At 38.6% G+C, this 18,340-nt stretch overlaps 1 protein-coding gene across 20 annotated transcripts in view; it reads right to left on the bottom strand.

Annotated features, from left to right (window-relative positions):
- PARD3 (par-3 family cell polarity regulator) overlaps window positions 1-18,340 on the bottom strand; it is a 642,797-nt gene that overhangs the window by 294,704 nt on the left and 329,753 nt on the right. The gene's annotated exons all lie outside the window — the stretch shown is intronic.

Genomic DNA, 18,340 nt, shown 5'->3' with positions numbered 1-18,340 from the left:
CACAAAGAGAAGCAGACTCTGAGTCAGGTTCATTCTTATGCAGTGAATGAAAGGAAACTGAATAAAACTGGACTCTAAGAGGCGTTATGATAATGTTAACAATATCTCTCCTCTAGCAAGGATGACCTTTAATGATAAGATGGGTTTGTACATGTGAAAAGCTACATTTTAAAGCAACAGTCTCCTGAGTTAGTACATCTTAGGGGGTGAACAAGATGCCACTGCAATACGGAAAGAAAACATTAGAACTTATATTAACCCTCTTATCATTTTTATTTCACCTTTCGGTGTATGTTTTAGGAAGTAATTATATATTACTACAATGTTATAATAAACTAATAAATGTACATTACACTGGGGATGCATGGTTAACATTTATACTAATCCAAACAGTTGAGATCATTATAAACCTTAACAACTAGCAAAATCTTCAGTCCTCTTGTCAGTTCCCCAGTTCCTATTAACACACCTTGTCAAAACGAACATCAAGTAAGCACAATCCTAGACTTAGATACTTCACCCTGTGAAATCTCACATAAAGTTACCCTAGGCCAATCGACTGATCATTTAGAGGTAAAGGCATTAAGATCTTAGCCATGAGGGCTTCCCTGGTGGCGCAGTGGTTGAGAGTCCGCCTGCCGATGCAGGGGACACGGGTTCGTGCCCAGGTCCAGGAGGATCCCACATGCTGTGGAGTGGCTGGGCCCGTGAGCCATGGCCTCTGAGCCTGCGCGTCCGGAGCCTGTGCTCCGCAACGGGAGAGGCCACAACAGTGAGAGGCCCGCATACCGCAAAAAAAAAAAAAAAAGATCTTAGCCATGAAGAACCACTTGTGTTTACTTCTGTTACAATGGACCCAGTGCCGGGAAAGGCACAAAGAGTAAGAAAACCAACCCCAGTAACCACCATTGTAGTCTTCCTTTTAGAAAGGCAACAGTTTGTAAAAATTATATTCCAACATGCTGCAGAAATTGGGTAAGCATGCTGGTGCTTCAAAAGGTGCACGTGGAATAAATGTGATGGTTCATAAAAGTAAATGAAATGTCACCCAAGAATATGCCTTACTTTATAATCTTGGCCACTGTCTTTTCACTAAGCAGTTCACTAACAGTGACATTGGCTTTGCAGGATCATTTGAATAAGGATAAACATGCCTGATGATATCAATGGTCCTATTATCCAAATTAGAATATTCAGAAAAGACTCCGAATCTCCAAACACAGTGGCTAAGAGGCTCGTGAGGGTTTCGCCTTGGATCCACAATGTGCATAATTTATGTACACGTACAATTTGTTAGGTTCACCTTTTCTACTGTATAAATTTGATAACAGTGAGTTTATATGTGAACTTCACTAAACCACCTAATGAGAGTCTACCATTAGAGAAAAACTGTATATGTTTAACCATGTATTTAACAGACTCATAGTAGAAATATATACACCATCAACAGAGACATCAATCAACAACATGATAAGCAAAGGTTATAGGTTCAAGACACAGCATCAAACAATATTTCAAATTATTGAAGCAATATGAAGGCAAGGCAGGGCAGCTGGTAATGCCCAACTGACATTTCCTCTGAGAATCTACCAAAATAAGAAGCTGAATGCACCGAGTGTCTCTCTGCGTTTAGATAGGCTCCGTGCATCCTCAATCGCAAGGCACTGCATGAAGTCAAGCTGCTTGAAGACTGATGACCCCGTGTTCTGCGAGGTTCTAAAATGTAGTTCTTAGTCACCTACTCTTTTAAGCACCAGCACATAATACATGTCAAAGGTGAACCAGCATCTTGAACCTGCCTAAGAACCACACTTCATGTAAACAAGAACTCCCCAAATTATGCTTTTCCATTGGGAGTGGGGGTAGGGAGGAGAGAAGTGTGATTGTATTTATATAAATCAGGTGGAAAACATACAAACAGTCTTATGGGTTAAAGACATTTTGTTTCAGGATTCATTAGTGATGTAAACACCGCTGAAACACCACCATGATGTATAACCAACAGAAACAGCTATGTGGCACTGTGAAATGGCCACATAAATGAAACACCCCAAACTACAGTGATGAAACAGTAACTGATAATTGACACATTCATTGTTCCCACAGTGGCCATTATCAGGTCCCCAAGAGCATGCAGAATATTATTTCACGTAGCTGCATATGGTGTTCAGTTATTTTGCAAAATTCACCGCCCTGAGGCTGGGCTGCAATTGCTGTGGGAACCACAGTGTCTGGATGTGTGCAGATCAGCTCCTATATTGCTTTATTTTGTTGTTCTGTACTTTTTAAAGCTGCAGCTGAACATAGTCACTTTTAGTAGGAGTTATACACTGAATTCCACCATAACCATAATAAATGAAGCTCAGTTACTATGTACGTCAAATCAAGATGGAAGGTCTAGAGTATCAATTTAAGCTACATAGTGTTAAAAAATATTTCAGGTGAGTCAATGTACTTTTTGTCCTTTACCTTCTCTCCATTTTACAGCAGAGTATAGTGGTTAAGAGTTCAGATTAGAAAATTAAACAAACGGAGATGTGAACACTAAGTGCGCCATCCGCCAATTTTATATCCTTAGGAAAGTTATACACCCCTTTTGCATCTCTATCCCTTCTTCTATAAGCTAGGAACAATAGAAGCATCTTCTTTGTAGGACTATTGAGAGGAGTAAGTAAGATAATCCACGTCACAATCATAACATAATACCTGACACATGGTAATAGACAATAAATGTTAGCTGTTGCTGAAAAGAGAAATAAACAATAAATATATGACATATAAAACATACCTTAGTAATTGTTTTAGGGTAATGTTACACAGCTATAAAATATTTTGAGAATATATATTTGTCCATACATACCTTGTGCCTTGCAGTAAAATTTAATATTAAACATATTAGCTACTCAGTTAATTACAAACTGTATCACCTGCATCTTATAAAGTTGCATAAAACCCGACATTTGTTGCACTTTGTTGTATACAACGTGCTTTCATCATAAAAGGCCTCCGGAATGAGAAAACATATTAAAAAATATAAACAACAAATGCTGTATACAATCCAGTAAATGGTGGGAAAAAGAAAACACCATGGGTTGTTAGTTGAGGAAATTTTCAAGATAAAATAGATGTGAAGAACCATGAAGGGTCTATGATTTCACCCTACTTGAAAGCTCGTAGTGAGCCTGCCATAGCTTCATGGATGTCACAGAGGACGCGAGACTCCCGGGTCGGAGACAAAGGACAGTTCATTACAGCAACAGCGTTAGCCAGAGCCTCATCCTTTTATGCACTGATTCCTAAGCTAAAATTCTCAGGGGCCCACACAGAAGAAACATAAGCCCAGGGAACTCGAACCTTTTACATAGGCAGTGAGCATGGCTGCCCACTGCTTTGGAGAGAGACACTATGCCTATCTTCCAAGGCTTCTTTCAACACATTGCTGAAAGAAGAGTCCGGAACAAAGGCCTTTATTCTCAAGATGTACAAAAATGCAAGAGAACCATGGAGACTTATCTCCCAGCAACAGAGTTTAATCTGAGCATTGCCAAGTGGTAGCATTTATATGATCACTAGCATACTAAAACTGGGAATACAATTAACAAATGCTCTACAATAACAATGTCTCTTGAATGGTAACATTAAATTGTACTAGATAAAAGAGTCATACCTTCTATATCAAGGAAAAACTAATTTTTCAATGTGGAACAATATGCCCAGCCAAACAAAAAAAGCAAGTGTGAAAATTCAAAAAACCTCTCAGACGTGCAAAGTCTTTACTTCCCATGGACCCTTCCACATAAAGCTATTTTGGGATGTGCTCCAGCAAAATCCAGAAAATTCAATAAAACAATGGACAAAACCCAAGGAAAGTCCCAGAATATGGTGACAGTCCAGAGAAGCAGAAACAAGTTCAGATTAGAGCAGCAGGATGGAGAGGTCTGGGAAGTCAATCTCCATGGGAAACATTTTGACAGACCTGATAGAGAACGGGGGGAGGGGAATTAAAGATACGTATAGAGAAAATAAAACAAATTTTTTTTAAAGTCAAAGCAATTAGCTCCAAGCACAACAAAGGGAAATGTGTAGGAAAGGACATGTAATCCGAGTACCTACCTGGTTGTGCAGTGAGCAGTTCTTACATCACCATACAATGTGACAATGGCTACTGATTTCACTTGGACTTTTCATGTAACAATACTGAGAGGATGGGGATGGGGAAAGTGAAAGTGGCATAAAAGGAAAAAACCCATCTTCCATAAATGGCAAGTCCACAGATGTCAATAACTGGTAACCAGGAAAGAGCAACATACATATTTTATTCAGAAACATGGAAGTAAATAGCAGAACCAACGTCTGCATAAATTGGGAGCTGCTGCCTCTGGGGAGAGGGGCTGGGGGAACACAGGGGAGGAGAACACAGAGACTGCTAGTTTTCTCATGAAACGCCTTCCAGCATGATACATGTAATTTTATTCTGACTACATACTTGAAATACCCACCAAGAGAGGCTCTTAGATCCACCTCAACATCCAGACTCTCAAGACCCCCAAATGCCACCTGGCATCAGATTTACTGCAAAGGATAAAAGGCAGGAAACCCAACTTGCCAGCAAGGCAGTGGCCCGCTTTTGTCCTTGGCAGGAGCCATCCTTGAAGATGTCCAGGGTCTCTTCCTGTGTGTCCCCCAGATGACAGCTCAGGTGCGGGGGGAAGAGACTCACATGGGCTGGATGCAAAGCGCTACCCTGGCTTGGGAGCCTCCTGTCTCAGAGAAGCCAGTATGTCTCATGACACCGCCATAGGGACAGCTGTTTGTCAGCTAGTTACAGTTTTTCGAGTCTAGATGCAAATTACCAATCAAAATAATTTAATTACCATACAAAGATAGTTTACGGAAACTAACAGGTTTCCAGAAAAAGGGAGCCAGAAAAAAACCCACCAAAGTTTACATTCTCATGCAGAGGGGGAAAAGATTTTGTTAACCTTTTATCTACTGTAAAATATTGATCTAAGCAATTTTTTTTAAGATGGAGGAGACAAGTAGTCAAAGAAGAGAAAAAGGTGAGAGAAAAATGAATATTTGATAAGCTTGCGTGAGAAGAGTGAGTTTTAGATCAGGTTAGAAACTTGTATTAGACAAATGGTGATAAAAGCTTCATGTGAACCTATTTGTTCTCTGCTTCTCATAAAAATTAATACTCTTCCTCTCTTCCATAATATTAACAATATAAAGACACACCTTCAATTGAAAAAGTCCTTGAAGGACCAATGGATGATATATTCTGAAATCACAAGCACTCACACGAACTATGTCTTTAAGAAAACCAAATTTGGCTAAACCTCTAATTACCTTTTTAATTTCAAAAATTATCTAGTTGTATTTTTTCCTAATGAGCACTATATATCTTCTCTACAGTCACAGATTTCTTTTTAATGATATCCAAATACTAAAGTGGATGTCATTGCAAGATAGTACAGGATCTGTAATTAGAACACTTAAAATCTGAATCCTGCCTCCATCACGCATATAAAGTATTAAGAGGACAAGCTTTGTAACTGGTTTGTTTACCAAACAAGGAAAGCAAAAGCACACTGTCTGCCTTATGGAACGTAATAAGACTTCACCCAGAAAGCAATCACCTGCATGTCAACATTCAAACTCTTGGGTTCCAAGGATCTAAACAGTTTGAATAGTTACTACTTTAAAGAAAAGCCTACAATTTTAAGGAATAATTTAATCATTTTAAAATGTTTTTTAAAAACTTAGGTTATACTTGTGTACGCAAATTTCCTGCATACCTGACTTTGATTTTTATGTTTAGGAAGCAAGAAAAGAAACGAAAGTTCCGATGATACCCTGGGAAACAAATTTACAATATTCTTCCTCAAGTGTGGTTATTATTATTTTTTAGAGTAAAATAATTTGACTGGTTCAGTTATATTGCTACACTAATGCTCAACAAAATGATCTGTCACCTTTTTAGAATTTTAGAATTGCAAAATTTTCTGAATTTAATGTGAGACATTAACTATTAGTGAATCATAGCACCCCAGAGAAAATATTTATTTGAATGTTGACAGCATGAATTAAACCACTTTTGGGGGGGATCACATATGGTGGAAAACAAATTCCAAGGGGAATCTGTTTCCAAGTCCTCTAAGTATCACAAATTGGATTCCAGAAGGCTCTTGTGTTAAGGTTTCCACTACTTGATTAATTGGCCAAATCGCCAGGGAAAAATAATTTTCCATCATATGTGGAAAACAACTGAAAACATTTGGGGGGGGAGGGGAATTTCACAACTGAAAATGATAAATCTAGAGCAAACTTCTAAAGAAATAAAATCAGGAAATGTGTAATATAATTTTACTTAAAGATCATTATATTCTACTAGAGTAAAAAACATTTATATAAAAACAAGAATTCAAATACTCTTAAGAACAGATGAGATAATAAACAAGACTTTTTAGAATAAAAATATCTTCTTGTATTATATTATAGAGGGAAATTAATAGCTGTTATACCTTTAGAGACAGTGCAGTTCATTATAATATACACTTGCTCCACAGAACCCAGAGCTCAACACCAAGTAATTTTGGATTAAAGGAAGAAGTATTCAGTACCTGTGATATTGAATGTTATATGTGAGCTGCATGCCCTCAACCGGATACCTAACATTCTCATCTCAAGCTAATACTGATCAAATGGAATGGCAAACATAGTCCTGAACACAGTCCATGAAATTTTCCTTTACCACAGAAATGAAACATTTCCTGTCTTGAAACATACACAACATGACTCCACACAACCCAAGGCAAGAGAAGAGTCTTTGAGAAGAAGAACAGATGGCGCTGATTTATGAAGCTATCTAACCACAGAGAACAGCAAATAGTATGTATCTTTGCACCTGTTACATGCACAGTGGAATCTTGAAATTTAGTTCCAAAATGTAAGCCCGCTTCTCATAGATTATTAGAGTTTTATCCCGAAGACGTGACCACTATCACCATTTCAACAATACGGAGGCCATTCGTTTTGCAGGAAGTACCTCTACACTGCTCAGTTTCCCTACCACACACCAATGGCCAAATGTACCCATTAGGTACACTGATTTTAATCATGACATGATTTTAATCAGCCTAATCAATCTGGTTCAGGTGTGGCTTCCTTATGAGACTAATACCCATTGGTTTTCTTTTGAACATTACTGAAAAAAATACTCTGACATATGGATTGTTGAAATGTACTGATCTTGTCATCGGACCAATCATGCCTAACAAGAACGTTTTAAACCTTACTGAGGTGATATTTTAAAATGCTTTACCTTTGGGGTGAAATAAGTAATACATGGGTAAGTAAACAATACTTGTTCAGACTTATTTTTTAAAAAACCACTTATAAATATTTTCTTTCAAAAACTCGATTTCTCCTTAGCTTAAAAATGATTTCAGAATTAACCACTGATTTGTTAATGGAGAAACTGAAGTAATTAAACTTTTATTTAGATCGTTAAGAAAAAATCTAAACAAATATTTCTTGCTACAGATAAGTACAAATCACTTCTTAAAAAGGCAAGACACAACTTTTAAACTTCACAAATTTTAATTAACAATAAAATGATAATTGCTAGTATATACCGAGGACTTCTGACGTGCCAATTACTAAAGAACCCACTTCTTTAGTCCTCAATACAACCTCAATTTAATCCTTAACAACACAACCCTTAAACATATTTCAAAAAACAAAGCATATGGGATTTTTTTAAATGAATTTTGTGCAAATCTTTTTTCCAAATATAAGTGAGCCATGTAACCATGTGACAAGCTTCCAGCTCTCTGAGCACAACATAGCTTGGATAACAGAGCTGTGTTGTTGACACTCAAAGCATTCTTTTTTTTTTAAATTTATTTATTTATTTATTTATTTATTCTTTTATTTTTGGCTGTGCTGCGTCCTCATTGCTGCGTGCGGGGGCTACTCTTCATTGTGGTGCGCAGGCTTCTCATTGCAGTGGCTTCTCTTGTTGCCGAGCACGGGCTCTAGAGTGCAGGCTCAGTAGTTGTGGCGCACGGGCTCTAAAGCGCAGGCTCAGTAGTCGTGGCACGTGGGCTTAGTTGTTCCTCGGCACGTGGTATCTTCCCAGACCAGGGCTCGAACCCGTGTCTCCTGTGTTGGCAGGTGGATTCTTAACCACTGCACCACGAGCGAAGCCTTGCAAAGCATTCTTTAATAAAGTTTACTGAATGCTCTACATGAGATTATATATAGAAATGTACTGGATCCAACCAGTACGTGCACGGGGGTAATGAACAACCAACCTGGGTATGAGGCCTGCCTCTGCCATGTATTACTCATCCCACCGAGCCCCACTTTCTTAATCCAAATAAAGGAAATACGACTTCCCTATCTCATAAACTTGCTGGGATTGACTCATGGCTATCACTACATGCAAAGTACCTTACATATTAAAACAAAATTTTTAGGAAAAAGAAAAAGAACCAATTTTACTAAACATCTATAACACACCACAAACTACATATACAATCTTTCACTTAATCCTCACAACAAGGTAGGACTTCTTATTATGAAGAAATTAGGCCTAGAAAAGATTTCAGATTTCTCTGCAGCAGCAGCCCTGGGATTTTGAAAACAGCACCATGGCCTGTGGTTCTTCAGTTTCACCATGTTTTTTCACTCTGTTTCACTCAGGGAAGAGTAACCCAGAACTATTCAGTACTGATGTGACCCTAGCTAACTAGTTAGTCAGGGCTAGGGCCTGTGAGAAATGAAAATAAAATAAAATTTATGTTGTAAAAAATATTAAACTCTGAACATATAATAAATGAACTTTCATAGAGCGAGAATTACTATTAAAATATTTTTGTGTGTGAATTTTCATTTTAGGAGAAACATAAATAATGAACATCAGGAAATCTTACCAGCTGTTACATCTGGGTAACAGTGATTTTTTACTGTGTCTCTATAACATTAAGTATTTTTACAATGAGCATAAAATCTTTTAGAAATAAAGAAAGGTTACTTTTATTTTTTAATAAAACGCTACAAAACTTTCATAAAGTACTTTTTATCACATAATATCGCTGCTTTATAATTTCTCTGAAAAGTGACTTTTCAAAGAATCAAGGATCTAGAAAGAAAACAGAACGTTATAGGGAAGTAAAAAGATGGAACTGGTCATTGATAATGATGTATATCATATTGAATCAGTCCTAGAAATCAAGCAGAGAGATTTTTTTTTAAAAACCAATGATTTGGTGTAGTGTCTGAATGGCAGAAGAATAGCAAAAGACTGGTAACATGCCATATCAAAAAATTAGAAGAAATTTAAATTAAAAATTAAAGAAAGAATAAAGAGTGAAGAAGAGTCACAGCTAGGCAAGTTCACCATTGGGCTCTGTGGCCCACAAAAACCTCACATGGCTTCCAACGGGGACCAAGATGTATATATTTTACCCTTTTTCCTTGATGATAAATACATACTTTACCATTATTAATTTTGAAGGGCTTATTAAAAATCATTCTGTAGTTCCCAAAGTTCTACACCTCATTATTTTAAATTGTTAATAAGCAAGTAAAGAGCAACACATGGGTCCTATAACAAAATCCATTCTAAACACCTATTAGAGTTTGCACTGGTTTATTATTTTCCAATGCAATCTCATAACTTCACAAATGAAATGCAGTCATCAACTTACTTGAAACCAGTAAATGGCTTCGATAAAGTAAGTAGCTTTCAAAACAAAAATAAAAATCTCGTTTTCACTCAATTTTCTAGTTAAGTTCAATGAAGCAAAAGCTAATTGGTAGATTTTCTGGGGATCAAGAGATTGTATTCTCTCAAACAAAACAAAACCTATTATATTTTGACACAAGGTACATGGCAATGATGATTAGACTGAATGCTCAATTTAAAATCATGGTTCAGGGCTTCCCTGGTGGCACAGTGGTTGAGAGTCCGTCTGCCGATGCAGGGGACATGGGTTCGTGCCCCGGTCCGGGAAGATCCCACATGCCGCGGAGCGGCTGGGCCCCTGAGCCATGGCTGCTGAGCCTGCGTGTCCGGAGCCTGTGCTCCACAACGGGAGAGGCCACAACAGTGAGAGGCCCGCGTACCACAATAAATAAATAAATAAATAAATAAATAAATAAATAAATAAATAAATAAAATCATGGTTCAAAAGTTTATAATAAACGTAGAGGTTAACATTAATAAAGCTAATTAGCTATGTATTGCTGCATTGCCCTTAATGCCTGGGATCTGATACAAATGCTAAACAAAAATTAAGACATTAAACAAATACACTAATTTAAACCAATAAACATGTGTTATGTTTGGTATGGCACTTTAGCCTGGTGGTTAAAAACAGAATCTCCACGCAGAATGATTTTGACAAATTATATAACTTCTCTGCCTTAGTTAACTCATTTATAAACTGGGAAGAATAATACTATCTACTGAGTTTCTATGAGGATCAAATGAGTTAATTAACATAAAATGCTTGGAACACTGCCTACTACATAAGTAAAATATGTAGTTGATTTATCAACTCATCTCACTCATCTATTTATCAGAAGCCTATTTTTTTCTATGAATTTCAACAAAATCTTTATAAACTAGTGATAGTAATCCTTTAGATGTCATATAGCTATTACCAATTACGGTTTGTTTTCACTTTATGTAAAATGGAGGTGGTAATACAAGAGATCATTACTTTATAAAAGCATTTGCCCATTTCACTGCTTTCTTCCTGGGTTTAATAAGGACCCAGATGTCACCTCCTGCCACCTCTCCTTTCACTCGCGTCCCAGAAGATAACAACTATCTGTTCTAATGTGTAACTTTCAGAAATTTTTCAACCAAAAACAGTCTTGGAGAAAAGGACTGTTTAGGAAGGGTGATCGTTCAGAGTATCCCTTTCAACACACTTACTTATTACTAAAATTTCTTGAGTCAGAGAAATGAATTAAATGCTGGGAAGTCATTTCATTAGGTTTAATAACCATATCATTTGCTTTTGATTACACAATTTGATCCAATTATGTCAGTTCTTTTGGCTCCTCAGGTTGTCCCCTTGGGATATAATTAAATCTGGAATTTGTGATTTGCAAATGGACTAAAAAAACTTGAGCTCATTTTATGTGAAAGACTGTCTTATCAGTATTTACCTGAAAGAGATGCTTTCAGAGTAAGAGATTCATTACAATATTTAGTATAAAATGATTGCAGCAGTGATATACGAGACAAATAGAAATAGAAAACATAACAGATACTGGTTACTTTCAGTTACAAAAGTAAAAGTTCTGAAATACTTATTTAGGTCATTCATGGGGATAGAAACTGTTTGATTCTTGAAATATTTACTCCTGAATGTTCAGATAAAAGAGGATCAAGTTGTCTGCTTACCTGTTCTCCAGATAATAGACAGGTTGAATTGGACTGATCCTCTCTTAGAAAGTTTTACCGGGCAAGTACTACAATTCGGTAGAAGATCGACTTTGTAACTAATAACAAACTGAAATAGATTTTAAGATATTAGACAGTCCATGTATTTTTTAAAAGCTCAACAGTTATCTTTAGCATCACGACTCAGAGCATGGGCTTATTTCGGGGGTGAACAACTTGTAGTATCTTCAGATAAAAGACAGTACAAGGGAAGCACATTCAGAAGTCTTTCACACTTTTCCTGTAAAGTCAGCTCAGCCTTTGCGATTCAGATTAGCTTTTCAAGGGCCAGAGCTACCTTTCTTCCTTTATTTGAGAAATCTTGAATACCAAATACTGTTTCCTATTCAAAACCCTGAATCTGTCATTAGACAATTTCTTAAAATAAGTCTCACAGCGCTTTCATCTGGATTCTTCTCTCTCTGTGAGCCTTAGTTGCTGGATTCCTGGATGTGTGTCTGCGGGTGGCTTTTCTCCCTTGGGCATTAAATGTGAAACCCATCTTCTGTCTCTATTCTCTATCATTTCGAAAATCACCTCCACATATGAGAATTCTTTGTAAAATGGAACTGCAGGGAGTTTTTGTGCCTATATATACTCTTGAGGGTAGCAGTCAGATATTAATAAAATTCCAACTTCTTAAAAGAATCATTAAACAGACACTATTACTAGTGAGTTGAGTCAAACATGTGATAAGGTCAAAGAGACCTGCAGTTACAGACCTCACTTCTGACAGTCTCAAGAGATACCATCAAGATACAAATGTATTTTAAAAATAGAAACACATATATTGTCCTGCGCTCAGCTAAGGAGCAGGGGTCAAGACTTAACACTCTGTGACCCCAAAGAACACTCGGGCCCTGCCTTGCTTCTCTGATAGGACTAGCAAGGTTGAAAGGGTCAGTTTGACATCACATCCTCAGGTCAGTCCTGGGGTTTCCATCAGAGCAATGTCACTAAGAAAGCACTTGGGAGATGGACCTGAACAATCCTAAGCCCAGCTCTTCTGGGGGCTCCAGTGGGGAAGGTGGGGACAGACTCTGACACTCAAAAACTTGTTTGGCGTAAAGAGAAGTCTCATCAGGTTAGAGACAAAACCCAATGCAATGACGGGCTGTCAAAGCAGAGACTTGGACGGATAACCAATCATTTCTAGGAAGTGGCGTGAAGATGTGATATATGCAGGAGTGTGCTGATAACTGTCTAAGAGCTGGCTCTCCAAAGAAAAAAAATGTTTTTAAGGGGAAAAAAGATCTGATTTGTAATGTTCGCCAACACCTGTGGCAGACTGTAAACTACCAAGATGATGTCACTTAACAGAGCTGGGAAGACATATGACCATCAGGCAGAAGCCGGCTATAATTACTCAGGTGCTACTGGGGAAGATTAGAAAGAAAGGAAAGAATTCTTAGAAGATTAATTAAAAATATAAATAATATAAAGTACCAACATTCTGTCTGATACTTATTCATACTTGGCCAGATGATTGCTCAGTTTTATTTTATATCCTAGTAAGGCCATTCATGTAACAGATGTTTAACTATTCTTTGAACCAGCTAACAAATGAATTACAGATCTCCTATGATGGGGTTTGTCCCAATAAACTCATAGTAAGTCAAAAATATCATAAGCCCGGGCTTCCCTGGTGGCACAGTGGTTGAGAGTCCACCTGCCGATGCAGGGGACACGGGTTCGTGCCCCGGTCCGGGAAGATCCCACGTGCCGCGGAGCGGCTGGGCCCGTGAGCCATGGCCGCTGAGCCTGCGCGTCCGGAGCCTGTGCTCCACAACGGGAGAGGCCACAACAGTGAGAGGCCCGCGTACCACAAAAAAAAAAAAAAAAAAATCATAAGCCCAAAAGTATCTAATGCTCCTAACCTACATCACAGCCTAGCCGAGCTGCCTTAAATGTGCTCAGACGCTTACATTAGCCTACGGTTGGGAAAAATGGTCTAACACAATGCCTGTTTTATAATAAAGTACTGCATATCTCATGTAATTTATGAACACTGTACCAGAAGAGAAGAACAGAATGGTTGTCAGTGTTCTCGATGTACACCCTCCAGATCACGTGCCGACTGGAAATTGCGACTCACTGCCACGGCCCAGCAACACGAGAGAGGAGAGAGCGGATGCAAACATCCATGACTAGATCCAAATTCAAAATTCGAAGTGAGGTTTCTGATGAATGTGTACTGAACCATCCTAAGTTGGGAACCATGTGTACCATCAAGCAATGACTTTCTAACAATGACCACCACCACTCTGACAACAAAGGACAATTTTTATCTAAAATGGAACGTGTATTTCCTAAAAGGCCAGTTATAAAGGGACTAGACACCAAAGTGCATCTGGCACCTCTATGGCGCCTACGTGAGACTAGAGAAAGGGGTCCCCTTGGAGAATCTGGCTTGGGGTGCAAATCACAGGCTGTATGTCACCCCAATTCTCCCCTTCTGCAAAACAACTAAAAGCAGTGGCCTTGAGCATAACGTTGCTTTTCAGTGTTTAATAATTATACCTGTTAAGTGCATACATTTTGAACAAAGCACTTTATTTTATCTTATATTTTAGTAAAACACTGAAAAGAACTTTATATAATTACCTCAGAGGATAAAGATGGGTAGGAAGAGGAAAAATATTTATTGACAGTGGTGATAATACTAGACATCCTCACGAATGAGCCAGGCCCTATATCCATGCTGTTCCTGTTCTACAAATAGAGAACTGCAGCTCCGAGTGGTTAAGGAACCCATCCTTTGTCACACAGCTATCAATCCACATCTAAATCTACCAGACTCAAAGGCAAGCTCCTGGAGGGCAGGGCAGCTGACCTGGAAAGGGAGCAAACACACAATTCTCAGCACCACAAGCTGAAATGCAAAGAGAGCCTAGAGGCAGGGAAAGAGGAGAGCACCCACAATCACCTCCCCTTGTCTTTCAGCAGTCAGCTACTGCTGAGCCAGGTCTGGAGACGGCCTGCAGAGCTGAGGAGGTCTCCTGAGCACACCCAGCAGTCACCGAACAGTCACCAGGCATCTTTACAAACTCACAACAGCTAACTCGGTTCCTGACTCCAGGGCCCTAAACATAAGGCTCAGCTATCCTGGACAGCTCGGGATTGCCAAGGTAACAACCTAATCGCAACATGAAAATGAAAACATGGCCCAACCCTGACAGATACCAACATCCACATCCATTGCTGGAGTCAGAATGTGGACAGGGAGGCAATAAACAAACAGGGGCTGCAGAGGAAATGGCACCTGAGTTTCTGGCCAAATATTTCTTAAATCAAGATCTTGAGACTGTGAAACACTTTTACTTCCTGAACTGCAATGGTAAGAATGAACTGACTTTACTGTTTTAAAGAAAATGCGAAGAATTTGGATTACACGCAACTTCCTTTTCCTCAAATTTTTGGGAAAAATGTCCAACCTACAGAAAATTGAATAGATACACTCAATAGACCCTTCACCTAAATTCACTAATTGCTAACATCTGTCTTCTCTCTCGCATATGTTTTATTTTTGAACCATTGAGCTTAAGTTGCCACAGATATTCTTAAAGGTGACTTGAGGATAAAAACAGAAAATGGAGTACAATTGGTTAGGTTTGACTTTTTTTTTAATTAATTTATTTTTATTTTTGGCTGCGTTGGGTCTTCGTTGCTGTGTGCGGGCTTTCTCTGGTTGCGGCGAGCAGGGGCTACTCCTTCCTTGTGGTGCGCGGGCTTCTCATTGCGGTGGCTTCTCTCGTTGCGGAGCACGGGCTCTAGGCGTGCAGGCTTCAGTGGTTGCAGCACGCGGGCTCAGTAGTTGTGGCTCGTGGGCTCTAGAGCACAGGCTCAGTAGTTGTGGCGCACGGGCTTAGTTGCTCCGAGGCATGTGGGATCTTCCCAGACCGGGGATCAAACCCGTGTCCCCTGCATTGGCAGGTGGATTCTTAACCACCACGCCACCAGGGAAGCCCTAGGTTTAATTTTAATTTGGAGAAATTTTTGTAAAAAAATGATGAGTATGCATCTTAATTGTTTTCAATTACCAAATGCATTTATTTCTGTTAAGCTTCGCTGATACTTTAAACTGCCCCCACCCAAAAAAAAAGGAAAAAAGGAGAGAGACAAATTAAGATTAAATTATGAAAGATTAGAAATTTAGGCAAAGATTTCACAGGTGCTTTCCCATATGATACAAATTAAAATACCCTTGGTTTAACAGATTACAGTGTGATTTTACAAAAGTTTCCACAGAGGGAAATGACCCATGACCAACCTAGAAAGGATAAGATTTGGTTTCAGAGCATGTGGTAGGAAAGCAGCAAGGCAAGTCTAAAATCATATTTTAAAGAATAACTTCTGCTTATTAAAAGCGTACTTATAAAGGTTTTTCTTAAGTCTATAAAAATAAATCCATTTCATAACTATATTTTCAAAGATTTAGATGTACTAATTCAAAAAAAAATTATTCTACATGCTAGATGAATGGATGATAATTTTTGAGATTTAAAAAGTAAATTTTTAGGTGTTTATCATGAAACTCTTCAAGGCAGTTAAGTACCATGGTTGGTGATTATACACTCTTTATTTTGGACATTATCCACATTCCTGATGGAAATTAGGAGTAACTTATTCTACCAGCCTTAATCTTTTGTCTCATAAATGACAGCAAATAAATTCATGGTCTGTTTAAACATCCATGATTACAGTTCTTCAGAAAATTAACTTAATCTGTTTAGAAATCTTTAATTTACTAGTGTTTACTGAGTGACTACCTTCAAATCACAGCACGAGACATGAGGACATTTATCTTATCATGCGCCGTTTTCAGAGGGCGATTCCAATCTTGTCCTCTGAGAATGCATTAAACTTTTAAATAAAAGGTGCTATGCAGGCTTCCCTGGTGGCGCAGTGGTTGAGAGTCCGCCTGTCGATGCAGGGGACATGGGTTCGTGCCCTGGTCCGGGAAGATCCCACATGCCGCGGAGCGGCTGGGCCCGTGAGCCATGGCCACTGAGCCTGCGCGTCTGGAGCCTGTGCTCCGCAGCAGTGAGAGGCCCACGTACCGCAAAAACAAAACAAAAGGTGCTATGCATTTATAAAATTGAATATAAAAAATAATAGGGTAATTCTTAAACATTAAAATATTAATTTATAATTTATCATCAAGTAAATGTTAAAGAAGATGTTGGATGTTGAGGGAAGAATGGGAGAGAAGTAATACAAAGAAATGCTATTTGGGGACTTCCCTGGTGGTGCAGTGGTTAAGAATCCACCTGTCAATGCAGGGGACACGGGTTCGAGCCCTGGTCCGGGAAGATCCCACATGCCGCGGAGCAACTAAGCCCGTGCACCACAACTACTGAACCTGTGCTCTAGAGCCTGGAAGCCACAACTACTGAGCCTGCGTGCCGCAACTACTGAGGCCCGCGCACCTAGAGCCCGTGCTCCGCAACGAGAAGCCACCGCAATGAGATGCCCGCGCACCACAATGGAGAGTAGCTCCCGCTTGCCGCAACTAGAGAAAGCCAGTGGACAGCAACGAAGACCCAACGCAGCCATAAATAAATAAATGAATGAATGAATGATTAAAAAAAAAAAGAAAGAAATTCTCTTTGAAGCACGAGAAACCAACCCACCTCAGCGTTGGAGTGTACGTGTCTCTTTAGCAATTTTTTTTAATGTTATGAGGAGTGTTTCCTCATCATCACGTCATCTCATAAAAGATTAAACTGGTGCTAATGTACACAGAATAAAACACAGAAGCCCCATGCTACCTCCACAAGTCCCCCCTTTAAAATGAGTCACAGTTGTAATTTGGAAAATATCCCTCCAATTCCCTCTCTATAACAGTATATACGTGAGATGCCCATATATGCAGGTGTAATTTTTATATGAAATGAAACATATTATATATACCCTGTGAAACTTGTTTTTTTCACTTAACAACATGTCTTGGAAATCTTTCAATATTTATACAGATATTTTTACCTGAATTCTTTTAATAGCTGCAGAGTATCCCTTAGTACAATATAGAATAATTGACATAGTTACTCCTTCATTAATGGACAAGAGTAGCTTGTTTCTATAATTTTTACTACTCTAACAATTAACATACTTATCCATGAGCCAACATTTCTCTGTAGGTAATATTCCCACTAGTACAATTTTGCAATCAGAGAGAGATATTGCCAAATTCACTCTCAGAAAGGCTTCATCAAGTACATTCCAATCTATAGCACGCAAGTGTGCCTCTAGGGCCACGTCCTTGCAGCCAATGGATTGCTAAAATTATTTGGCCAAATTTTTTTGCTGAACTATAACCAAAAAATCAATATTTTAATTTGCTTTTCGATGATTCCCAGTGAGGGTGAGCATCTATTTATAAGAAGACAATTACTCTCATTTTCTTTGAAAATGAGTCAAAAATATTTCAGTAAAAAGGGCTTCATTAAGCCAGTATACCGAAGTGAAGAGGAATTTTTATTCCTACTTATTTTATTAAATGATATACTCTGATTAACAGCATTCAAACTTTTAACAACCAGTTCATGTGTGGGAGACAGATGGCCAAAACAAGGGTGTATGATCATTAAGAGAATGGAGTAAGTGACCAAATGGCTCATGACCAAGACGCCAGAACTCAGCGGGCCTCAACTATATGTTTACATCTGCACACATGCTCCTGTTATTTCTTACTTATTATACAGCACCGCGGCCATTTACGTGACTAAGGACAGGAATCGTCCCTTTGACCAGGAGATGCTCATTGCCCAGCTCAGTTTGTTACATATTTTACGTGTACAATTACTCTTGCAGAATTGAACTGAGACACATCATAGGTGTACATTCTCAGAGAGAAGATACAGACCACAATTGGTC

Source organism: Delphinus delphis, chromosome 2 (genome assembly GCF_949987515.2).
Source record: "Delphinus delphis chromosome 2, mDelDel1.2, whole genome shotgun sequence".
NCBI lineage: Eukaryota > Metazoa > Chordata > Mammalia > Artiodactyla > Delphinidae > Delphinus > Delphinus delphis.
Note: the sequence above shows the minus strand (reverse complement) of the source record. Positions and strands in the feature narration are given on the sequence as shown.